This window comes from Canis lupus, chromosome 18, assembly GCF_011100685.1.
Source record: "Canis lupus familiaris isolate Mischka breed German Shepherd chromosome 18, alternate assembly UU_Cfam_GSD_1.0, whole genome shotgun sequence".
Lineage (NCBI taxonomy): Eukaryota > Metazoa > Chordata > Mammalia > Carnivora > Canidae > Canis > Canis lupus.
In genome coordinates, this window is record NC_049239.1 from 44,898,056 (window position 1) to 44,923,721 (window position 25,666).

Sequence of the window (25,666 nt, forward strand, 5' to 3'; positions counted from 1 at the left end):
CCCCAGATCCCCAGAGACCTGCAGGGTGACTTCTAGGAAGCAGAAACCAAAAGCCCGGGTGAGGCATGTATCAGGCCTACTGTTTGCACGCAGGCGGGGTGGGGGGTGGGGGTTGCTGCAGGCGGCAGCGGCATCTTCTCTGCTCCAAGTGTGGCCTCCCTGCTCTCGGTGGCAATTCCCTGCTGGGCCGACAAGGATTGGCAGTGAATTTAGCCACCGCAGGGGAGCTCCTTGAGGGACGATGACATTATTCATCCTCAGGAGCCGAGTCTAGCATAGAAGAGAACATCATTCAACAACTGCTCGGAGGAGTCAAAATTGATCATTAAGGAAGGGCTGCTGGTGGTGAAGGAAGGGAGGGGATGAAGGCCAAGAAGTCAGGGAGGGCTTCCTGGAGAAGTAAGGTAACTCCCTCGGCATCAAGGCTGCTGGAGACAGAGAAAGAGTACTTATCTGCCAGCCTTTGTTGGCTGCCCACCAGCATGGAGCTAGGAGCCTGCCTTTGTCTCAAATCATGAAATGAACCCAGCAAGGTGGTCCTATTATTTCACTCTACAGGGGAAGGAATGGGGCTCAGAGAGGTAAAGCTACTTGCCCAAGGTCACAGAGCCAATAGGAAGGAAAATGAAGATTTGAACCCGGGTCTTCGTGTTCAGCCAGGAGCCTGCCCTGTCCCCTGAGTCATGGACAGCTAGGAACGGAGGTGGACACTGAGGATCACACAACATGCAATAGAGTTCAAAGCTGGGCAGGAATGTTTCTGTCGGAGCAGTAGAGGTAGGCTTCCTGGAGGAGGTGCCTTCCAAACGTGGAAGCTGTAGGCAGGCAGAGAGGGGAGGAGGGTCGTTCCTGTTGGAGCAGACCATGGACACAGAGGCACAGAGGGGGAGTGCAGAGTGGTGCATTGCCTTACTGGAAAGATGTCAAAGGAGGCATTGTTGGAAAGTAAAGTCCCAAGGATGTCCAGGATATTCAGGCCCAGGCTCTGCAGAAGGCCTTGAAACATCAGTGAAGACTGGCAGTGGGAAGCCACTGAGGTTCCTTGGATAAGTGAGTGTCTCTGAAGCCAGGGAGGCGGTGGGGAGGCTGTCAGCTGAAGGAGGAGAGCGGCCACTCTGCAGACTGCTGCAGGGCCGGGGAACAGCAGGTGCATCCGGGACCTGAGACAGTGGGGCTGGCAAGAGGGGCACAGCTCCGGGGGGCCTGGCCAAAGCAGGCCAACAGCGTCGGGCTGCAGGGTCAGAGGAAGGGGTCCCTGAGAGAACGAGGATGCCACAGAGAGAAATAGATCTTTCTGGAATAGTGTGGTCTGGGGGGACTACAACAGGCAGGTTCAAGTGTATCGGGCCATCCACGCGGACAGAGCAGCCCCGAGGTAGGGAGGTTCTTTTGGTGCTGGAGAAGGGTCACATTGGAGATGCAGAATCAGAAGTCCTCGGGTAGAGAACTGGAAATAGAAGCTGGGCTGAGGAGTCGGGGACAGAAGGACCGGAACGGAAGGACGGAAAAAGAAAGGGAATGAAGGAATCATGCATCCGTTTGTTCCTTCACAACACGGACGTGCTAGGAGTTGTGCTGGGCGCTGGGTACACAGACGTTGGCAGGATGCCTTGAAGGTGTGGATGAAAAGGAAGAGGCTCCGAGGCGCCGGGGTTCAAATCCCACGTGCTGGCCACTGAGGATGGTGGGTGCTAACCTGGGGCACGGATCTGGACCTCCCTGTGCCTCATTGCCCTCCTCTGGAGAAGTGAGTATAATGATGCGTGTGTTGTGTAAAGTGGGGAATCAAGCAAGATGACATATGACACAAGACAAGTGCCTGGGGAGGTGGCTGGCATCCACCAAACTCAGTAAGGGGAGCGGTCTCCTTCCTCCCTCCTTCTCCCTCAAGCCCTTCCATCAATGGCCTCTTCACTGTTCCTCGAACACCCTGAGCTGCTCCACCTCAGGTGGTCTGGGCCCTTGGCATGGGCTCTGGCTCTCCCTCTGCCTGGCATCTCTTATCCCAGATCTTCACTCAGCTCTCTCCTTCATTTCCTGCAGGTCTCTGCTCGGATGTCACCTCCTCCAAGAGGCCTTCCCAGACCAGATTGTCGCGGGCCCTCCAGTCACTCCCTGAAGGCCAGGTCCCTGAGAACAGAGATTTGGCTCACTGTTCGCCCAGCACAGAAAATATGGCCCAGTGCATCGTAGACACCCACACACATTTGTGAAGGAATGAGTGAGTGAGTGAATGAATGACCCAGACACTCTGACTACCTGCACTTTGCCAACAGGACAGGGGAGCGGTCAGTGCACTGTGTAAATAAGCAAACTGACATCCAGGTCTCGCTCTGTGGGGCCTGCCTGCTTCAAAGTTCTGGGGTCCCCAGGCCTGTGAGGGCTCAGGTGAGGGACGCTGAAAGCCACGGACAGAGAACCGTAACGACACTCAACAGCTCTAGCGTACCATGAAGCCCTGACGTCTCTCCTTTGGGCCACATCTTTCGTCTGCGTCCAGAGCTCCGAGCACACATCTTTCCATCAGTTACCGATGTAGGAGACAGCCTTTCAACAGGTCTGATGGGGCAGGACAGATCAGGGTTCCCAGATGACCTCTTCAGCTTTTCTGCTCCCGCCCAATGCCAGAACTCAAACCACTGTCTAGTGGACCACAGCTCCACAGGCCTAACACGACAGCAGCATGGGGGCTTTTGACAAAAACTCTTCCTTCATTGTGAATTAGTTGGCAACATTTAACAAATGGGAAGCATCTCTTGAGTTTCAGGACGCCTGGGTGGCTCAGTGGTTGAGCATCTCCCTTCGGCCCAGGGCTTGATCCCGGGGTCCTGGGATCGAGTCCCATATCAGGCTCCCTGCAGGGAGCCTGCTTCTCCCTCTGCCTATGTCTCTCCTCTCTCTGTGTGTGTGTCTCTTATGAATAAATAAATAAAACCTTAAAAAAATCTGAGTTTCCAACTTCTTTGTTTTTAAGTCCGGAAGATCTGAAAATACTGGACCAGCAAAGTAGCTTTTGTCATTAGATGGAGGACAAGTTGAAGTTTGTCATGGTCCTTGCGGCTCCCTGGTGTCACCCAAGCCAGAAAGCCACGGTCTAAATGCCCATTATCACTGAGCCTTGGCTCCTGGTTGGTTTTTCGGTCTGTCTCTCACCCGCTCACTTCTTTATGATAGCTGCCTGGCCCCTGTGGGAACCTGAGTGATTCCGAGGCTAAGCGCCTTCTGCCTCAGTTTCCTTATCTGTAAACCAGATGATCTTCTGTGCTAAAATCGAAGAAGATAATGAACATGCACATGACTACAGACTATGAATGCTATTGAACTGATACTTGGTAAATAGTTCTCTTTCCTTGTCCCGGCTAGCTACATTGGTCCAGCCATTTGCTCTCCAATAGGTAAAAAAAAAAAAAAAAAAAAAAAAAGTAGTGACTCCTTGATGCCAAGTGCCCTAGGAGACATGGGAATGCGGCGGCATTCACAAACTCTTATTAAAGAAGTAATCCAGCAAATCAATCTGTAATTCCAGTTTGAAATATGTGCCATGAAGGCAATAAATTGAGTGGAATAAGAGAGAAGAGGAAGGTGTCCCCAAGGAGGTGGATCTGAGCCGAACACTGAAGGATAAGAGGGTGAGTGCAGAGGGCTGGGCAAGTGCTCTAAAAAGAAGGAACAGCCAGTGCACAGCCCTGATGCAAGAAGGGGCCCTTGCTGTTCTAGGAACTGACATGAGGCTGGTAGGGAGTGGGTGAGATGGTGCATCAGAGTAGCGATTTTATTCTCCATGCAGTGGGAGCACAAAATGCTGAGAGGCATGGTTGCTTCACACTGCCTTTTCCCAAAATGTCTGGGCTGTAAAATAACAATAAGCTACTGCTACAAACTTATTAAAATGGCTAAAATCCAAAAAAGCTGATAATACCAAATGCTGGTGAGGATGCAGAGCAACATAGACTGCCATTCATTGTTGATGGGAATGCAAGCCAGTGCAGCCACTTTGGAAGATGACTTGGTTGTTTCTTATCAAACTAAACATACTCTTACCATAAGAACCAGAAATCGTCTTCCTGGGGTGCCCGAGGCACCCAGTCGATTAAGCATCTGACTCTGGGTTTCTGCTCAGGTCATGACCTTAGGGTCCTGAGATTGAGCTCCACATCGGGCTCCACACTCAGCGTGGAGTCTGCTTGTCCCTCTCCCTCTGCTCCTCTCCGCCCTCGCCTGTCTCGCTCTCTTGAATAAATACTCTTTTTTTTAATTTTTATTTATTTATGATAGTCACAGAGAGAGAGAGAGAGAGAGAGAGAGGCAGAGACACAGGCAGAGGGAGAAGCAGGCTCCATGCACCGGGAGCCCGACGTGGGATTCGATCCCGGGTCTCCAGGATCGCGCCCTGGGCCAAAGGCAGGCGCCAAACCGCTGCGCCACCCAGGGATCCCTTGAATAAATACTCTTAAAAAAAAGAGAGAGACACCATCTTCTTTAGTGTTTACCCAAATGAGTTAAAAATTGCTGTCCACACAAAAAATGGCACACAAATGTTTATAGGGGCTTTGTCCATGATCATCACCACCAAAAAACTGGAAGCAACCAAGATGTCCTTAAATAGTATAAAGAAACTGCAGAACTTCCATACAATAGAATATTATTCAGCAATAAAAGAAATGAACTATCATGCTGGAAAGAGACATGTGGGAACCTTAAATGCGTATCACTTAGTCAAAAAAGCCAATCTAAAAAGGCCACATACTGTGTGATTCCAACCATGCAACATTCTGGAAGAGGAAAAACAATAGAGTCAGTGAAAAGACCAGTGGTTGTCAGGGGTTGGGGAAGGCAGTGAGGACAGGGAATAAGGGAGGGAGTGATGAATAGGTGGGACACAGGGGCATCTTCGGGCAGCAAAACGACCCATACGGTAATGATGGGCACGTGTCAGTACACATTTGTCAAAACCCATACAATGTGCAACACCAAGAGCGAGCTCTAATGTAAATTATGGACGTTAATTAAAGCCTCAGTGGCGGGTCATCAGTCACAACAACTGTTCCACAATAATGCAAGATGTAAATAATAGGACAAACTGCCGTGGTTGCATATTTTGGGAACTCCCTATTTTCTGATTAAATTTTTTGTAAACCTAAAACTGTTGTAAGTAAATGAAGTCTATAAATTAAGACATAAATGTATACATATATATATATTTATTTTTATATATATTTTAAAGATTTTATTTATTTATTCATGAGAGAGAGAGAGAGAGAGAGACAGGCAGAAGGAGAAGCAGGCTCCAAGCAGGGAGCCCGATGTGGGACTTGATCCCGGGTCTCCAGGTTCACCCCCTGGCAGGCGCCAAACCGCTGAGCCACCCAGGGATCCATATATATATATATATATATATATTTTTTTTTTTTTTTTTTTTTAAATCTGGGCTGAAGGTAGAGAGACCGGGTTAGCAGGATGGGCTGAGTGGCAGGGGGAGAGCAGGAGTCCACGGGGGAGATGGTGGAGGCTTCCACGAGGGTGATGATGGAGAGGAGGAGGGTGGACCCAAGAGTTACTTAGGGGGTAAAATTCACAGGACCTGATAGTGATGGGCTGTCTGAGGGCATAAAGGCGGGAGCGAGTCAAAGAAGTTTCCTTGGCAATGGCCCTGACAGTAGGTGGACTGAGGCTCTATTCATCGCAGGTGGGCTGCAGAGGGGGGAACAGGACTGGTGGAAGAAAGCCGAGAAGCCAGTACAGAGCTTGTGGAAAATCCAGATACTAGGGATGTGGGCCTGGAATTTCGGCAAGCAGTCTAGCTGGAAGGTCGGGAATCTTCTTCCTCCTATGGAAGCGAGCTCAATCCAGCCAGCCTGTCTGGGGCCCCTCCTCAGCGCGATGGCACTGTAGGTTTTCCCATGGCGACCTCAGCCCTGCAAAGGTTCTCCCCATCCCTCCACAGATAGGAAACTGCGTCCCAGAGGAATCAGAGGCCCTCCAGCCAGCCCGCAGCAGGCTGGTCATGGGCTCCCACCTCTTCGCCACCTTCTTTTGCAGGATTCCAGAATGCCCTTTCCCCCGTGCACCTGTTCCCAAAGCCCCGGGCACACCTGGTCTGGAGCACACACACGAGTTTCCTAGCTGGGAAGGTAGCTTCTGCTGTGCTGCAGAACATGGAAATGGGTCTCGAACACCCCAAGCTGCTCCACCCCCAGCTGCTTTGGGGAATATTCTAAATCACCTATGGTCGGGTAGACCAGGTTTTCACAAGTGGATAATTTGAGCCTGAGTTCAGGCTGAGACTGTGACAAAAATGATAGGTGACAAAACTGTCCCCCTTCCTCTGGTCCAGTGCAGACATGCGAGTCCTGGGCTCAGGAGGGACCGAGGGACAAAGGGAAACTATGGCCAAGAAGGGAGGACAGAGATTGGGGCAGGTGGGAAGGCAGTGGAGACAAGCCAAGCGGGGTCCAGGCTGGGGATGGACGCTCAGCCAAGCTATCTGGAACCCGTTCTTTCTAGATGTTGGCATATTGGCCAGGTGATAGAGGCAGGGCCGGGCAGACGGCAGGGAGGGTGAACACACGCTCTGTCCTCGTTCCTTGCTTCTTTCGCGCCGACTGTTTTATCCCACATCCCCAGAACCCTGGGCTTGGTTTCTGCCTCTGCTCCCTCTCTCCATACTTCTCCCCCAAGAGCCCATCCCCGACCTCCGGAGGCCCAGAGCGGGGCACACCGAAGGCGGCGACACAGTCATCGCTTGATTCGACTCTCCCACCCATCCGTCCATTTCATAGATGAGGCGACTGAGGCTCGGGGGGCAGTAAGGGATCTCAGGGTCACACAGCTTCAGTGTCAGGGAGCCAGGTCTCAGATGCATCCCACCTGGCCCCCAACATGAGCTCAGCATCAGAAATCATACAAGACAGGAGCTCTCCAAGGGTGAGGCCCCTCCTGAGCCTGCGGAGCACTCATCGATGACGCCCTAAGGCCTGCTGGTCTTGGTCAGTCTATGGGTTTTCCACGCTGGGATCCCTGTCATGGGTTCGGTTCCATCAGGGACCTGGAAGGGCAGCCCCAGAGCCTGGAGGTACCCGGATGGGGCCTGAGGTCAAATGACGGCAGCGAGCCTGGGAAGCCATCAGGCTGACAGGAAAGATTAGGTGGGTGCAGTGTCCCGCGCCCCTCAGGGGCCGGTCACCCAGGCAGCGCCCTCACCAACTAAAGGCTCCAGGGCAGGCAGGGAGCACCCTAGAGTCCAACATCTTCAGGTGCGGAAGAAAGATCCTCCCAACCAGGTAAGGCTAGGGCCAGCTGGGCACAGGAGCCTGAAGGCCAGGCAGGGGGAAAGGCGTCCAGGAGACATGACATTACACGGAGAGTAAAACCCTGCCCTTCCCCTGGCCCCCTGGACAGCGCCACCTGCTCCGGCTGACTCTTGCTCTGCTCAGAATACGAGCTCCTGTGCGTGTCCAGCCAGACACACAGGCCACACAGACACTAAGAGGCAGACCCATGGCATTTATTTTTAAAATAAATCCTTGGCCCTACCACCTGCTAGCTGTGTGACCTTGGGTAAGTTACTTAACCACTCTGTGCATCAGTTTCCTCATCCCTAAAAGGAGCGAGAGAAGATGAGGCATATAAAAGTCTGAGCACAGCGTCAGGCACACGGCAAGCTTAGGTGCTCGTCCTGGAGATACAGCCAACAGCCCTGCGGATGATCCAAAAAAGCCTGAGGTTCATGTACCAGTGGAGGCAAGCTTTTTTAATTTATTGTTATTATTTCTTTATTTTAGGTTTTCCCTGCTCTAGGAAAGCCCTGGTTAAAAACACCCGGTTTCCAAGGCCACCTTGCCTTGCGTGTGCTACAGGCCAAGCCAAGCAAGCACCCAGCGCTAAGCACACTACCGGGAAAACAAGCCGGCAGGGTCTCTGTTGTATAAACCCGGGACGTCTGGGGGTCCACAAAGAGGCCTTGTAAACGAATCCAGGCCCCGGGTGATAGGGAAACCCAGACGGCCGCCCTGACCCGTTTCTATCGGGCTCAAGCGCCACTCCAGAGACATTCCAGAACCCTTTAACGAGACAGCCAGACCTGGCTCCTGTTTCCTGGTCACAGAGAGCTGCAGGCCTCACTTGCTTGGGCCACATCCAGTCCCGCAAGACCAGCCTCGCGCCAGGAGGGGTTCAGCCCGAGGACTCCGCAGTAGACGCCACGAGCGCAGCAAGGGTGACAAAAGGCAACGGGACCCCGTGAGAGGTGAAGGGGGTGCTGGAGTCGGGCACACCCCCACATAAAGCTCCCCCGGTGCCTGGCTGTGGAAGGTGCTGGAAAAACGTCAGCACCCACCTGCCTGCCTTCTAACAGTCCTTTGCCTGGAGTCAGAGAATTAAAGGGACCCCTTTGTCCACTTGGATGCTGAGAAGACACCGAGGATGCTCAGGTCAGACCACCTCTGGTCTCGTGGTGTGGGGCCCTGAGCAGCACCCACGCCCCCAAAAGCAGTCAACCTCTCCCTCCTCAGCACCACCCCTTCAGCCGGGGCACACTCTGCTGTTTTCCTGGTCCCACTGGACTACGAGGATCTGTTTGGTGTCAGTCTCTAGGACCAGGAAAGACTTCGTTGAGGACAGGGGTGAGCAGAAGTTGAGTTTTACATTCCCAGCACCAAGCAAAGTCCTTGGCATGAGCTGGTGCCAATATGCGTCTGTGGCATCGATGGACGGATGATGGATAATGGATGGATGGATGGATGGATGGATGGATGGATGGATGGTAGCAGTGTCCCCATGAAAGCATCAGATGTGCAGTCTGTCCTTCCTCAGGCTTCTCCCCAGAGGAAACAATTATCTCAACAATCACAGCACAGTTAAAACAGGCCCTACAGGAAGCCCGGCCCATGTTTACACTGAAACCTCGTCTCAGTGGGTGCCGAGGAGCAAGCCTCCAAATCACAGGCACAGACCCCTGGGCCCCGTGCTTTATCTCTGTGCTTTCTCCTTCCTCCCATTGTCCCGCCTGGCTTCCCACAGCCCCAGGCAGGGGCCAGCTTTGTTTGGAGGTCACAGAGCCCGGACTGCCCCAAGACGCAAGGTGGAGCAGAATGACCCACTCCCCTCCTGGGGGAATATTCTTTTCAGATCTTTCCCAGAGACCCTCCCCTCTCAGCTTGGTTTCCTCAGAGACACAGAGGCCACCACAGCTCCTGTCCCTGCCCCCTTAGCCTGCTGGCTGGTGGTTGGAGGCCCCCAGAGAGGCCACCAGATAAGCCACACCAGATAAGTCACCAGGACCAACAAGTTTGAAGGTTTAAATAATGACAGTTAGAGGGGGCGGGGAATAAGGGGCACTGATCCAACCTTCCCTAGCAGAGGGGGAAGCACCCAAATGCACAAGTGCCCAGAACCTAGAGATTTCTTTTCTTTCATTCTTTTTTTTTTTTTTTTTTAAGACTATTTCTTTATTTAAGTTCGGGGGCGTGCAGAGTGAGCGAGAGTCCGAGCAGTGGGGAGAGGGAGAAGCAGGCTCCCACCAAGCAGGAAGCTTGTTGGGGCTCGATCGCAGGACCATGACTTAAGCTGAAAGCAGACGCTTATCAGACTGAGCCACCCAGGTACCCCAGGAGCCTAGAGATTTCTTAGAACTCAGCTGAACTTGAAGAAACCCGGAGGCCTTAACACCCAACTCCCAACTATGACAATGAGGCAGGTTTGACTCTGGAGGGAAGACCTGGGAAAGCAGGACATGGTGGTGGCGGTGGTGGTGGCGGTGGTGGGGTCAGTACCAAGCCTTGTGTTACAGCTGATTTCCAGCAGCTGGCCACGGAGCAGAACTCCAGAATGTGTTCGTTCTTACAGCCAGGAAGAAGCAGGCCCCATACATCCCAGGGTGGCCAACTCCTTTCTCTTGCTACCTGGCCCTAATGAGCTCCTCTAAGGGGCACAGAGAGGGACACAAGGTGCGGAAGACAGAAACATCTCACGGCAATATCCATTCTATCCATCCTGTCCTTAAACCTTAGTGGTGACCTTCCATTTCTGATGATGTAATGATACTAACGCAGCTCACGTTTACTGGGAGCCAGTGCTACACCACGAGCATTTGCCGATCCTCCCAGTAACTCGGGGGGGGGAGAGAGGGGGCGGGATTTTACAATGGTTCAGAAATCTTAGGCACCTGCCTGATGTCACACAGCCAGGGAGTGAAAGAGCAAGTGCTCAAACTCAGTCCCCCCTGCTCACGCCAACCCTTAGCTCCTTACAATCCCCACAAGCTGGTCTGGGAGGACTTAATATGATACTGTGGGAGAAACTGAGGCCCTAACCAATGATTTCTCTCTCTTTTGCTCTTGGGAGCAGGGTCAGTTCTTCATCTAGAGTCTGACATTTTCTCAGACTCTTTCTCTCCAGGCTGCTGGCAAGTTCTTAGAGAGGGGTTACAACTCCAGGGCAGAGAGGGCGGCTGGCCCTCAAGTACTCCTGTTTCCCTTCCAGAGTGAAAAGTTGGGACTGGGAAGGGAACAGCCAGCCAGGAACTACATTTCCCAGCCTTCTTTGCACCTATGTGTCCATATGACTCATTCTCACCAATAGGAGTGGCAGTGGTGTGATGAGGAAGCAGAGGAGCTGTCTCAAGCTTTTCTTCCTCCTTCCATGGTGATCTTGGAAGCCACATGTTGAAGATGGAAAGGAGTAGGGGCCCCAAATACTGTGTGGAAAGCCACCCTCCACTTCCCTGAGGAGTTGCTGCATGGCAAATAAACTTGCATTATGTTAAGCTGCTGAGATTCATGGTTTATCTCTTGTGGCACCCAGCAATGTCCTCACCAATATGCTAGTCTCAGGCTCTTCAGGTATTACCAACTTTCTCATTCACACTTGTTATGGAGAATGCCCGCGAAGGCCCTAGCAACCCCCAGAACTCAGATAGAAGTTCATTCAGTCCCTGATAGCCCCAGCACTTGACCTCCCCGCTCAACGTGCAGCAGTGACTCTCTCCCTTCCCTGCCTTTCACAATCAGACTTCTCTCAAAAACGTTGGCTGCCCCTCTTGTCACCATTTCCAAATCTTCCACTCACTTCTCAACCCCATTTCTCTATTGCGGTTGCAGATTGGAGTCTCTGGACTTCTCAGAACCTTGGTTCCTGTATCGAATGGCCTCAACTTTCAGGAGCACAGCCATCCACACAGCCTGTCTATGCATCTGATTTATTCTGACCCTCATGACTACCTCAAGGGATCATTATTCAGCTCATTTCTAGACATTTCTGCAGACACCTACTGTGTGCTAGACAATGTTCCAGAAGAGGAAGAGAGGCTAAAAGAAGAAACTAGCCCTCCCCCCCCTTGAGAAGCATTCAGTCCACGTAGGGTAGTCTATTCTGTTTCTCAGACAAGGAAACCAAGGCTCAGAGAAGCTAAGTGTGTAAAATAACATAGCTGATTAGTGACATCTTGCCCACTGACCTGACACACAGGAATCATCTGAAAAAGATGATCAACGAAGCTAAGGTACTTCAAAACCTTTATATGAGTCTAACTCGGAATGCCCATATGGGGACAAAAAAAAGAAATAACACAATCCAGGCTCATCTCCTCTCCCACCTTGCTGTGTTATCTGTAATGTTCTACTTAAAAGTCAAGTGCTCTTAATAATCCCCAAGGAGACCTAAGGAAATATCTTGGTCTTAATTTTAGCTCCATGCCAAATAGTCCAACATCACATTAGTCCAAATTATTTGACCTGACAAAGTTACATCCCCTCTCTGTGCTTCAGCTTCCCTGATGTACTATTTGTTTATTTATTTATTTATTTATTTATTTATTTATTTATTTATTTATTTATGAGAGACACAGAGAGAGAGGCAGAGACATAGGCAGAGGGAGAAGCAGGCTTCATGCAGGGAGCCTGATGTGGGACTCAATCCTGGGACTCCAGGATCACACCCTGGGCCCAAGGCAGGTGCCGAATCGCTGAGCCACCCAGGGATCCCCCTGGTGTACAATTTGAGGGCTCACCTAGATGATGGCTTGGGCTCATGCAGTCCTCAATGTCTGTAACTCTAGGACATTCTTACTTGCTTACCAGACACTGGGAGCTGCCTCACGCATTCACTTGACCCTACTACTGGGTTAACATTTTACTAAGCGTGTTACAAGGTTGAAGTCATCGGTCTTCCATAACAACCCTACGGTGTAAGCGCTGTCATCTTATAGATGAAGATACCAAGACACAGAAAATTTAAATAATTTGTCCAAAGATGCACAGCAAGTAAGAGGCCAAACCAGAAGACAAACCAAGGAGTTTAGCTCTCCAGGGTTACATCGGCCCCTCCCACAGTCTCCTTTGTTTGCGAAAGGTTCTGTCCATAGCTCCTGAGGAGCAGGCCTCGGACATATGACCTTGCCCCTTTGCCACAGCTGATTGCACCAGGACCCAGGGCAGTCCATCCCCTGACCTTTGGAGGGAACGGCACAGCCTGGTGTGCTTGCACCATTCAGGCTTGCACAGGGAGGAGGTTCAGGGGGCATGGCCAGGTGTCTGTGTGGTGCTGACCCGAGATCCATGAGGACTTGGGAGTCCACTTATCAGATGGTTATGGTCAAGATAAATTAGCAGACAATGCTGGCCAAAGCAGAGAGAGCAATGAGCCACCTGGAGGGATCCTGACCAGAGATAGAATTCCTCAGACAGTTTTCTGCTCCAGGAGCTCACAGGTGCCCCATCTTTGCCCCTTGGATTTCCTGGAACCTCGAGTGTATATTGACAGCAAGCGCAGGTGGCCCTCTGTCCCCCGTAGTCCCAAGGAACTTGCTGAAACCAGAACCTCTGAGCAAATCGATTTCCCTTCTCCTTGCCAGATACCTTTGCTGGGTCTGAATGCACCTTTATAAAACCAATACATTCATAATAAGTAAGCCTTTGGCTCAGGCTCTGGACTTTTCCGTAATATAGAGATTTGTGCTGTCACAATATTTACTGTAATAGGATTTGACAAACAGAGCACTGGTGTGAGAGACAGTATGTATAAAAAAAAGGGTGGGGAGAGATAGAAGGTCTAAAAAAAAAAAAAAAAAAACCTTCCCAGCTCAAGAAAATGGAAAAAGCAGAGTGCATAACAGAGGGGAGAAAAGTCAATTAAATCATGATAATTACTTCCGCTGCCATGCCCGAGAGCAGCATGAACATCTATTAATTAGGATTTCCATGTTGACTGTGGCCATTTGACTTCAATGAGGCTGCCAGTATGCTTAGTAATAACATTCTCCCGGAGAGCAAATGTGTGAAAATATTTTTACCCTGACAATTAGCAGTTTTAAAGAACTCTAAACACACACACACACACACACACACACACACACAGGTTCCCTGGGTCCCTGAGGTTGACATGAAATGCAGCAGTCTCCGCAGCCCCACCTCCAGTCCCAGAAGTCCAGATACCCTAACCTCACTCCTTATAATCACCACCTCCTCCCAGCTCTCTAATGAGCACTGAGATGCCTGGAGGGGTGCAAATTCCTACACAGAAGCACAGAACAGGAGCCGGAAGTGTTATCTTGTCCAGCTCATGCTTCTGGAAAGATCAGCCCAAACCACTCAAGAGAAGAGTCTGGCTTAAGGTTGACATTGAAGGATAGGGGTTCAGGACGAGTTGACTCCATCCTCAGAACCAGATTCACATCTAGAAACCAGAAGCCTCGGTGCCTTGGATACCAGTGAATGGTCTAAACAAGCCATAACACTTGGGTCTGAGAAGATGATCCTTTCTGTTGCGACAGGCAAAGACCTGCAGCGTTTGCTTGACTGTCAGGCCCAGCTGTGGACGATCAGGGTCATGAGTGGTATAAGAGATCAACTGGGCCACTTGGCAAATGAGGAAACTGAGGCTCAGGGATGTCAGGAGGTATGCTTTGAGCAGCACGGTCAGGATTCAGGCCTAGGCCTCGAGGGGCCCTAGCCAGGGCTCTTGCAGTGAGTGATACAGGCCAATCTAGGACACATCGTATTATATATATATATTATATTAGTATAATAACTATTGCTATATAGCATCTGGCACATAGAAGAAGGCAATAAATAAGAATTAATTTCCTTCTCCCTTCCCCTGCAAAGACGAGAGAAAGACATTGGTTGCCCTGTTTCTCAGCCATGGGGGGTTAGGTGGAGGATGGAGGGACAAGGGCGAGGGGGTCTCCAGCTCTGCTCCCAGTGAATCTCTCTCAATCCCCTCAACTTGGTCCAGCAGGACTTAATATCGTACAATTGGGGAAACTGGGGCCCAGATCAATGATTTATCTCTTTTGCCCTCAGGAACAGGGTCCTCTTCTCTTTCTTCTCAGAGAAGAGAAGCAGGGAGCCAGGTCTGAGACAAATGTGGGCCATTGGGCCAACCACCCTTCAACAAAATCAGTGCCACCTCCTCGCCTTCCCTAATCAGCTGGAAATAGAGAACCCAGGCCAGAGGGGATGAGGGGGAGCAGTGGTTGCTGAATGCTCTCTGGCCAGCTGGTGGGGCTGAGCCAGGAAATCCTCTGGCCCTCAGGCCCCAGGCTCCCCCTGGCCTCAGAGCCAGGGAGTGGGGGTGGCGGGTAGGGGGGTGGAGGAAGGTCAGGGTCAGGGCCCAGGAGGCCTGTGTCCTGGAGGATGTATAGAAATAGAGTCCTCTGCACGGGCAGGGCGGCACAGGCAGGGCTCTCGGAGGGAAGTGGGCTTTCCTGCCATTCACCACCAGTTCTGTAGCAGCCAAGTTAAACAAGGGAGATTGCCCGCATCACACACCTAGCCAGAGGCAAAATTTGGATATCCTGACTTGCAGACTAGTGCTCTCTCCTCTCCTAGCCTAATAAATGTTCAAGGCTGAAGGGAGCAGATATTAGCACTCCAAGAATCAGAGGTCTGCAGACAGACTCTCCACCTTCTCGAATGGGTGACCTCAGCTGTGGGACACTCGTCTCTGGCCTCAGACTTTCCAACTACAAGGCAGGAGTAATCGCAGGTACCCCTGAGCACCGTCATCAGGCTGGATGTAAGTGAAGCCACACTGGGGAAGTGCCTGGACCGTAGTGGCTAAGGGTTTGGGCCCAAGGTCAGTGGCCTGGGCAGGCTTGAGTTCCCATGCCTCATTTCCTGTCTGTGAAGTCAATGGGGGACAGGGAAGGGCCACCCCACAGGTGCTATACCTGAAGCCCTTTGCACTGCACCTGGCACAGACTGCTGGGCTGTGGTTGGAATGTGGATCCCTCTGTACCTCAGGGGTAGCTTGACTTAGAGTTCCCTAGCCTTCCCTCGCCTGTAATAGAAATAGTCATCCACACCTTTTCCCAGATCAATCCTCTGGTGGGCACTGACTGCCTGCCCTTGACTTTGGGTCTCACCATGTGACCTGCTTTGACCAAGGAGATGTTGGAATAGAGGCATGACTGTCTCTGCATGGTGGGGAGGGCCCCCTCATGCTCTGGTCAACTCTTGTGAGAACATGTCTCTGTGGCCCCTGCCCCTTTAGCCTGGGCCCCAGAAGAACCACATAGAGAGGAGACCAGAGGTCCCAAAGGCTGTTGCTTTAAGGAGGATGAGAGACACATGGAGCAGACTCAAACCCCATCTGCAGTCAGAGCCTGGAGCCTGGAGTCCAGGCCAGGCCAGCCCAGCCAGGGTGCAGTCGATCCACAGCCCTCGAACATGAGAATAAACACTGCTTTAAGCCACTGAGCTTTGGAGTCTCTTGTGGCATTATTCTGGTGATGTCATCCAACTCCCATTTTACTATGAGAGAGAGAGGTTAAGTGACTTGTTCAAGCTCACAATGCTGGTAGACAGCAGAGCGGGGGCTTGCCCAGAGCCTTGGGCATGCTCTTAGCTGCCTCTCCAGCATTCAGAGGCAGTGATGCACAACCGGTATCCCCCGAGGGGTTGCCAAGCAGGCAGGCCCCGCACCTGCTCCTCCGACCTCACACTTTCCCAAGAAGGAATCTTCATTAGAGTAACCTCATCTCACCTGGGTGGCTCAGCTGGTTAGGTGGTTGCTTTCAGCTCAGGTCATGATCCCAGGGGCCTGGGATCGAGCCCCAGCATCGGGGTCTATGTTCAGAGGAAAGTCTGTTTCCCCCTTTCTCTCTCCCTTTGCCTCTTCCCCTGCTCGTGCTCATGCCTGCACACTCTCTCTCTCAAATAAATAAATAAAATCTTTTTAAAAAATAAATAAAGTAGCCCCATCAGTCTGTGCCGGAGGCTGTAAACCACAGTTCTGGCACCAGAGCCCAGTTGGCCGCAGCATCCCTGCCCTAAATGTCATCTGCACCTGAGCCAGGGCACTCTGATGTATCACCTCCCCATGCTTCCTGGGCAGGGTCAGAGCAGAGGAGAAATGAGGAAGAAGGAGAAGCAGACAGCAGTAGAAAGGGCAGGCTGCCAGGCCCTGGCTGGGCTGGCCCACCCCCTGCACCCAGACAGCAGGCAGCCTGGGAGCCAGATCCTTCCAGTAAATCTACACTCACTTTGATTTGGAGACAGAATTCACTGGAGATGGCAGGTTCAGGGAGAGCAGGAAGGGACAGGAGAAGCAGGCAGTCAGCATCAATTTCTCATCGACTCATTCCCCAAGTGACTGTCAGGGCAGAGTCTCCAAATGTGCGCAGGGCCCTCAACTTCTCTGAGAAGGCAACTGTTACAGCAGAAAGAATCGGGGGTGTGCGGTCAGATGGGTGTCATTCCTGGCTCTTTGGGCCTCAAAACCCAGAGGAAGGACTCCATCCCCAGGGCTGCTGTGAGGACTCATGGCTTATGAGCACCAGGGCCTGGCTTACACTTCAATGCAGGACTGCACAACGGCCACTACTATTCTCTGGTGTTGGGCTGTGCCAGGGGCACACATGGCACTCAATTCTGATGACCCAGAGGAGAAAATACACAGATGCTGAAGACAGGGACAAGCACAAACATACCCAGTGTGGTCTCCTGCCACGTTCAGTCAAGAGTGATGCAGAAATGGCAAATGTATGGCATGCGTGCAGCCCTTCTCAGTCTCGTCCGTGGCAGACATCACTAATTGATTGTAGCCCTCTTTGCTGATCAACCCAGAAGGGACCTTACGATGCTCTCGGCCCGGTTCCTTGGCAGGTGCTACGATGGCTCAGAGTCGGCACTGATAGGAAATCCTATTTACCATCCCTGCTCTCGTCCAGCCCAGTTTTCTCTGCTGCAGCATCCAGGCTCCTTTATGTTCCCAGGACACCCAATCCTGTTCCCACCTGGGTGCCTCTGCTGGCCCCTCTGCCAGGCACGCTCCTCCTCATGTCCCATAGCTGGTGGCTCTCACGCTCCACTCCCAATGGCTCCTCCTCAAAGAGGTGTGCTCCCTGACTACTCGGTCAGAAGCAGCGGCAACCATGATGCCCTGTCATCAATGTTTATTCTCTGCAGTGCACCTACCAGGAGCCACATTCATCTAAGGTATGTATTTAGTGTCCTCACCCCAGCATCCTTGGGCCTAGAAGAATTTCCAGCATCGAGTAGAGGCTCAATAAATATTTGTTGAGTGACTCCCATCAATCCTCAACAACTCAGACTCTCCCTTCTCTCTCTCTCTCTCTCTCTCACACACACACACACACACACACACCCCAAAAAGAGCAGAGGTGATGCCTTAGGTGGGCAGGCCTCTGGACCCCACAACCCTAGTTCTGAGGGTGATCTCTGAGCCCAGCAGCCCCTGGGGAGGGGTGGACCAGCAGTGTTGCTGGGGAAGTAAGCCTCTGGCCTCTTCACTCTGAGTCACCTTCTAGGAATGGGGATGGGTTTATTTTGGGGCCGTGGTTTCAGACCTTAGATGGGTTGAGAAGGACATTGAGGTGACAGGAGAGATGCTCCCAGGCCCTGGTTCACCCTGGTCTGGGCCCAGTTGGCAGGTCAGGGTAGAAGGTGCATCTTAGCTGGGAGGCAGGAAGCCCCCCACCGCCACATGATAGTCCGGAGTCCGGGTGGGCCTCCACTTCCACACTGGCCCCAGCCTGGGGTCTCCTGGGCACTTCCAGCCCTGAAGGTCCGCACCTGCTCTCACCTCTCTCCCTACTCACCATCACCGGCGACCACCCTGGAACCTGGATGTGACTGCTCCCACTCATCACTCCCATACCCCCTCCCCCCAAACCTGATTTCCTCTGTCTAGAATGTTCCTCTGCCAGCACTTTGCAAGTCCAGCTTCTTCTCATGATGCAGGTCTTCACACAACGGTCAGATGGGTTTCAGTCCCGGCTCTCAGGACTGTCACCTCATCAAAGACATACCCGACCGCCCCCTAATATTGTTTCACGACCTCTGTAGTGCTTTCACTCCCTGACATCCTCTTGTTTATTTGCTTCCTTTAATTTTCCTCTTCTATCTCTGCCCATCAGACTTCAAACACCATTAGGCGGTACCCTGCAGGCCCTGTTCATAGCTCACATTCCTACTTGGCTGGCACTCTGTAGAGGGTCAATAAGCTATTGGCGAATGAATGAATGAATGAATGAATGAATGACACTGCCCATGATTCCCTGCAGGATCGGGTCCTCCTAAATGCAATTCCTCTCTGAAGCTGCTGTGCTAACCCAGGCTTGGTGAACTGCATGGAGTAGACACATACCAACTGTCAGTCCAAGAAAGAGCTGTGTCGTTTTCAGGGCCTCGGATTCCACACCAGTAAAAGGAGCCACTGCAACAAGACAACACTTTTCAAACCCCATGACCGGAAACCTTCTGGAAGGGGCTCCCACCTGCCGCTTTGCTACTGTAGGTCCCTACTCAGCAAATGAGCAAACTCAAGACAGAGCCTCCTAGTAAAGCCCTGTCCCTCCTGTCCTGTCCTGTCCTGCCCAACAAAGGACCAACTCTTTCTTCTATGAAATAATGGGATGGGAGATGGTAGTTGCCTTTTTTTTTTTTTTTTAACATCCTTACTCTCCAACAGGAAGAGGCCATCAGCCAGACCCAGATGTCAGTCCCGACTTTTAAAACAAATTTTTATTGGTAAAGGAAATGAAGTCTGGGACCCTCCACCCTGGTGCTCTGCTGACAGGCCACAAACAATGAGGCATTTTCCACCCCACAATGAAGAAATAAACCGCCTGAGGACTCCTTTTTTTTTTTTTTTTTTTTTTTTTTTTTTTTGCTTTTGTCTGTTTCCTATTTTGGGCTTCCTTTGAAAAAGTAGTTTTGCTGCTTTATAAAGTTTGATGATCTCTGAAGGATCTGTCTCTGAGGCCCCGTTCCCAGGATCTCTGCTCCCCTGATCCTTGTTTTCACATGTCAGCCTCTGCTTTGCTCAGATTCTTCTCCAGGTCCGGGTGTGCCTGCATGCTGCGTATGCAGAGCTGGGCTGCTGGACCCCGAGGAGCCAGGATGGCTCTGCCCTGCGAGGGGCCCCCTGGTGCTCTGCTGCTGGCCACCGTGCTCTGGCCCACACACTCCTTCCTGGGCCCGTTGATGCCAGCTTTTTGCACATTTTGAAAAAAAAAAAAAAAGGCAAGATAATAGCACTTGATGTGTATTTGGCGTGTATGTCATAAGGCCAGGGCCCAGAGCCGTTGTACAACCTCCAATTTCAGCCTCACTCAGAGAGACCAGTGCCCTATTCCACATCACACAGTGAGGAGAGGCCCAAAGCCAGTTTTTTTTTTTTTTTTTTTTTAAGATTTTATTTATTCATTCATGAGAGACACAGAGAGGCAGAGACACAGGCAGAGGGAGAAGCAGGCTCTCTGCAGGGAGCCCAATGCAGGACCAGATCCTGAACCCCAGGATCACACCTTGAGCTGAAGGCAGAAGCTCAACCACTGGCGTCCCCCAAACTCAGTTCTTAGAGGAGGACTTCCTCCCAGCAGTGCTTGCTGAAGAGAAATTTCAAGAATGCTTTGGCAGCCCATCCGGGATGTGAGAAGCATAAACTGTCTCCAACTTATTCACCCTGTGCTCCTGACGCCTGGGTGTGGAGCACTGGGGCAACCCCTCAAGCACAAGCATGTTATGATCCCCGCTTTGCCCTGTGGAAACTGAGGCTCAGAGAGCTTATGTGAGTGCCCGTGATCGTACCAAGGAGTCCCGAGCGGACAAGATGGGAACGGCACCCGCATTCACTCCAAGCGAAGCCTCTTTCCTTTGTGTCTGTCCCCACGTCATGGCCATGGGTCCCTGCCCACAGGGCATTCAGCTGGCCTTTCTCTGCTCAGGGTCATCTATCTGGAAGCAGCTTGACTGAGCCCCTATCTTGCAGAGGAACGAAGCACCAGGCAGCTGAGGCCAGGGGCAGGCTGGAAGGGATGCAGAAAATCCAGGACAAACTTTGGGCCACTTCGAGAGTAAGAGACCAAGCACGGTAGACCAGGGTGGGTACGAGGTGAGGGGTATGTGGGGCTTCCGAGAGGGCAGGCTCTAGTGCTGGGGGGCTCCACAGAGACACAGCCGTGCTCTGTCATTTCACTAATTAACTCACACACACAGAGTATTTATCTCTGTCACAGAGCAAAATAAGTCATTTGTGCGCTGTGTGTGTGCTGACAGGTCCTGGCGTTCCTGGGAAGCCCAGAGGCCCCACGGGGCCGGGAGCAGCAGCTTCCCTGGGCTGGGGGCTGCCTGCACCACCCCCACCATCCCTCGGATACCCCTTTGGCTAAGAACCCACCAGCCCCTCCTCCAGCCCAATGAGACTAGTTCGTGAACCTGGTGTGTGCCTTAATGAGAACGATGCCGGACTCATCAAGGGATGAGTTGGGCGGGTAGGCAGCTGGAGAAGTCATCCTGTCATCTGCAGAGCTCCCTGTTTCCCATGGGGCTTCCTTCTCTGACTTCCCCCTTCAAGTGGGGATTGGCTGGTTCTGAAGGGGTACAGAAGTCAAAGTAACTGCTACTCCCCAACCAAAGACAGACCCTGACTTCCGGCCCTAACTTGGAACTCATCTTGGGCTTTATGTCGGTATCAGATTCCACCTTAAATACAGACACATACACACCCCAACCTTCAGACACCTAGAGCCCTCGAGCTGTTACCCTTGTCGGAAACACCTCCCACATGGGGCCCCCATTGGGAATGCCAGCCCCACCTTATCCAACAGGGATCTGTTCTCCATCCTCCAGGAACCAGATGAGAGGGTCACTCTCTGTGAAGACGAGTCCACATCCCCCATCGGTTCCCACCCTGTGTTCCAGCAGCACATGATATGCCCTCTGCAAGTGTTTATTTGCATGTTTGCCATCCCCCCTGGACTGTCTTCCATGAGAGCAGAGGAGTCCTTTAGCTTAGCGCTGCTTCTATTGTACATCAGAAACAGAAAATGCCTGGGGGTGCCTGGATGGCTCAGTCAGTTGAGCGTCTGGCTCTTGATTTCAGCTCAGGTCATGATCTTGGGGTCACGAGACTGAGCCTTGCATCAGGCTTCGTGCTCAGCACCACATCTGTTTGTCCCTCTCCCTCTGTTCCTTCCCCAGCCCCCACTCATGCACTCTCTCTCTTTCTCAAACAAATAAATAAACAAAATCTTTAAAAAAAAAAAAAAGGAAGAGAAAATGTCTAGCAAGGAAGGAAAGAGCATAGCAACAATAATCACAGAACTGAGCCCCTGCTATGAGCCAGGCACCTGGCTAAGCACATTACAAGCTGGAGTTCATTCCACAATTACCATAACCTGAAGGAACTGAGGCCCAGGGAGGTTAAGTCATTTGTTTAAGGTCATCCAGCCAGGAAGTGGCCAGATCTGAACGTAAGCCTGCAGATCTGCAAAAAACAGGCTAGTTAGGCCTGCCAGGCCACGGGCGACAGATGTCCCAGCCTGGAGGCCCTCCTGGTGGAGACCTGGGATGCTTGTTTTGACTCATCACAGAGAGCTGCGTGATTAATGTCCAGGTGCAGCCTGGAGAAATAGGCCGATGGCGACGCATGGTGTAGATGGCCCTGCCTGTTCACGGGGTTCACTGTGACAGCTGTCATCCCAGGAAGTGAGCTGACCCTTCTATCCTCCTTCTGGGGCTTCTTCATTTCACCGGCGACAGCCAGTTTTGCTAAAGAGCTTGTCGGCATATCAAAATAGTGCTGTGACTCCCTCACTGAGCAAACCTTTGCAGATTCCCAACTTCATACTTGGAACTAAAGGAAATTTTTTTTATCTTATTTTTTATTTTTTTTTAAAGATTTTATTTGTTTACTTAAAAGAGAGACAGAGATAGCAACAGAGAGCATGAGTTGAGCTGGGGAGGAGAGGGAGAAGCAGGATCCCCACTGAGCAAGGAGCCTGATGCAGGGGTTTGATCCCAGGAACCCGAGATCATGACCTGAGCCAAAGGCAGATGCTTAACTGACTGAGCCACCCAGGTGCCCCAGGGAATGTTTTTTTAAAAAGCATAAAATATGGTACAGGCCATCAAGGAGTGTATCACTAGAAACCTAATAATGCTTGTATTTCTAATTCTATTTCCAAGGCTAACGGTAGAATGTGACTCTCTCTCTCTCCTCACATCCTTTGAATGGTGTTGAGCGCCTAATGGAGGCTGTTAGAAAACCAAAACATCATTATGTCAATAAACATCAACAGAGACACAATCTCCCAGTGGGATAGCAACCCGTGAAAAAGCAGCAGCTAGAGTGTGAGAAGGCACAGGCGCACGTATGCACGCTTGTGTACGTGGATAAAACTCCATTGACCAGGGAAGCGGAGGTATTTAAACCACGTTTGTAGAGCAGGAAGTTTGTTATTTTTTAGGGATGAGATAGATATTATCCAAAATATTCCCCACTTTTAATTTATTTTATTTTTTATTTTTTTAAGTAGGCTCCCTGCCGAACATGGGGCTTGAACTCACGACCCTGAAATCAGTGCTACCGACTGAGCCAGCTGGGGGTCCCCAGATATTAACTAAATTTTAAATTATTGATGCCTGGTGGTTTAGTAATATTCAGAAACGACAGTGCAGCATGCATCTGCCTCAGCCTTTAAAACTTAGGGAAAGTGGTATATACCCCAAGGATTTGAAAATAGGTCCTCAAACAAGTGTATGTACACACTTGCTCAGAGCGGCACTAGTCACAAATACCCAAAAGACATCTGGAAACAACCTGGATGTCCAATGACAGATGATTGGGTGAATAAGTTGTAGTAGATTCATACAGTGGACTATTATTCAGCCTTTAAAAAGGAACAGAGCACAGATACATGTTACAATGAGGATGAACCTTTAAAATATTATGCTCTGTGAAAGAAGCCACACACAAAAGGTTCCATACTGCATGGTCCCATTTATAGGAAAAGTCCCCAAGAGGCCAATGCTTAGAGAGAGAAGGCAGGATTGACCTAGGGGAGAGGAGAATGGAGGGAAACCGCTTTCCTGGGTAAGGAATCTGACTTTGGAATGATGGACATTTCTAGAACTCGATAGGTGGTTGTACAACACTGGGAATGAACCAAATGTCACCGAATCCTTCACTTCAAAATGGTTCATTTTATATTATGTGAATTTCACTTCAATAAATTACTTAGCAATTTTGGTGGGGGGGAGGACTTAAAAACATTTTTTTTAAAGATCTTATTCATTCATGAGAGACACACAGGGAGAGGCAGACACAAGCAGAGGGAGAAGCAGGCTCCTCTCAAGGAGCCTGATGTGGGACTTGATCCTGGATCCCAGGATCAGGCCCTGAGCCAAAGGCAAACAAATGCTCAACTGCTGAGCCACTCCCAGGCGTCCTGGGAGATTTTTTTTTTTTTTTTTTTTTGGTCTCTTTTAAATTTTTCTTAAATTTTATTAATTTATTCATGAAAGACACAAAGAGAAAGGCAAAGACATAGGCAGAGGGAGAAGCAGGCTCCCTGCACGGGAGCCTGCTGGGGGTTTTGATCCCAGGACCCCGGCATCAGGACCTGAGCCAAAGGCAGACGCTCAACCACTGAGCCACCCAGGCACCCCTGGACTTCAAAAAATTTTTTAAGGAAAGCCCAAGCTTTCCCAATGATAAAAGGCAGAGGTGCAACACAGGGCGAAGCACCAGTTCCGGAACTTGGATCTGCTCTCTCTTCTAATCCTGGGACTTAAGGCAATCACTTTTGTGTGCTCTCAGCCTCAGTCCCCCTTTCTAGAATGAGGCCTCATTTTGTTTGGTTTGGTTTGGTTTTTTTTTTTTGTATAGGAACTAATTTTATTTCAAAAAAGTCTATATTGAAGGCATCCTAAAATCTTAAACAGGATTCCGGACACCCTAGGCCTACAGAACAAATAAATAACACAAATCTGTCCCACCCTCTGGGGTTGGAACTAAATGTTGGACATCAAAAAGGACATGTCCTTTAGTACATAAGTCTCTGAAATCATGTAAATATAGAATACTTTATAGCAAATCAGCATGATTTTATTTAAAGATTTATTTATTTATTTATTTATTTATTTATTTATTTATTCATGAGAGACAAAGAGAGGGAGGCAGAGACATAGGCAGAGGGAGAAGCAGACTCCATGCAGGGAGCCCGATACGGGACTCGATCCCAGGACCCCAGGATCACACCCTGGGCCAGAGGCCGATGCTCAACCACTGAGCCACCCAGGTGCCCGCAAATCAGCATTAAATACAAGTCACTGAATTTTCATAACTTGTCTCGTAGACTGAAAGTCCTGTACATCCAACACATCACAAGTAGAGTCAGATTTCAAGCCCAGGCTGCTCTCACCAACCACACTGCCTCCCCCCAAAGCACTCTCGTCACTGTGGTCCAGGAGAGCTGGTGGACACTGAGCCTGGCATATATTGAGATAAACACCAAGCACCAACCCGCCCCAGATCCACGCCGCCGCCTCAGCCGCACAATGTTCAGTCCTGAGCAAATGAGCTGGGTCATTCTGCCCCACATCTCACCCGTGGCTCTTTGCTTCTCAAATGGCTTCTTTCTTATTTTTTGGCATCCACTGATGCGAATTTCCTTGAAAGCAAACTTCAAATTCAAATCCTTTTGTTACAAAAACAACATTATCAGACACTCTTCGTGTGCCAATTGCCTTACTGGGTTCTGGGAATACAGAACTGAATAGGCTTTTGCCCCAGTTTCGAAGAAGTCGCAATGGAGATAAATGAGAAAATAAATAAGTGTTCTCAGTATGCTAAGCTCGGTGATAGATGTCTGCTCAGGGTATGCTGGGCGTGTGTCAGAGGAGCTCACAGGGAACTCAGTGTGGCCTAGTGTTCAGAAGGTAAGTCTGGTTCAAATCCTACTTGTATCAGTCATGCTGAGCTGTGTGATCTTGAGCAAGTCACCCCACCTCTCTGGGCATGGTTCGTAAAATGAGGCCAATGATACCTGGATTAAAGCATTGTGCTGAGGATTAAATAACTGAGGATAAATTAACCTGTGAAGCGCTGAGAACAAGGCCTGCTACCTGGCAATTGCTACAAAATTAGTGCTAGCTCTTATTATTACCAAGGTCTCTGCCTGTGGAGGGTGTTGGCCTGGGAAGTTCAAGAAGGACACCCAGTGCGCCACAATAGCGCCAAGTGCCAAACCAACTCAGGCATGTTTTCAAGTGAAAGTCCCTGATGAAATGCAAGTCTTGTATGAATAAGGGCAATCACAGTTATCACAAGCCATGGCGAGGAAGACGGAACCCAGAAGACTGTCCACAAACCCACATCCGATGGGAAGTGAGAATATCAATTTCTAAGAAATGTTATATTC

At 50.7% G+C, this 25,666-nt stretch overlaps 1 protein-coding gene and 1 long non-coding RNA gene across 6 annotated transcripts in view; one reads left to right on the forward strand and one right to left on the reverse strand.

The window, feature by feature from the left end:
- TSPAN18 (tetraspanin 18) overlaps nt 1-25,666 on the reverse strand; it is a 185,850-nt gene that overhangs the window by 82,968 nt on the left and 77,216 nt on the right.
- LOC111090975 lies at nt 5,673-11,627 on the forward strand. 5 transcript variants are annotated; one of them, XR_005373504.1, is made up of 3 exons: nt 5,673-5,888; nt 7,782-8,621; nt 11,097-11,627. It is a non-coding gene; the product is annotated as an uncharacterized LOC111090975 (long non-coding RNA). The 5 variants fall into 5 exon arrangements; XR_005373503.1 differs by lacking the exon at nt 11,097-11,627 and adding an exon at nt 10,480-10,824; XR_005373506.1 differs by lacking the exon at nt 11,097-11,627 and adding an exon at nt 10,579-10,824.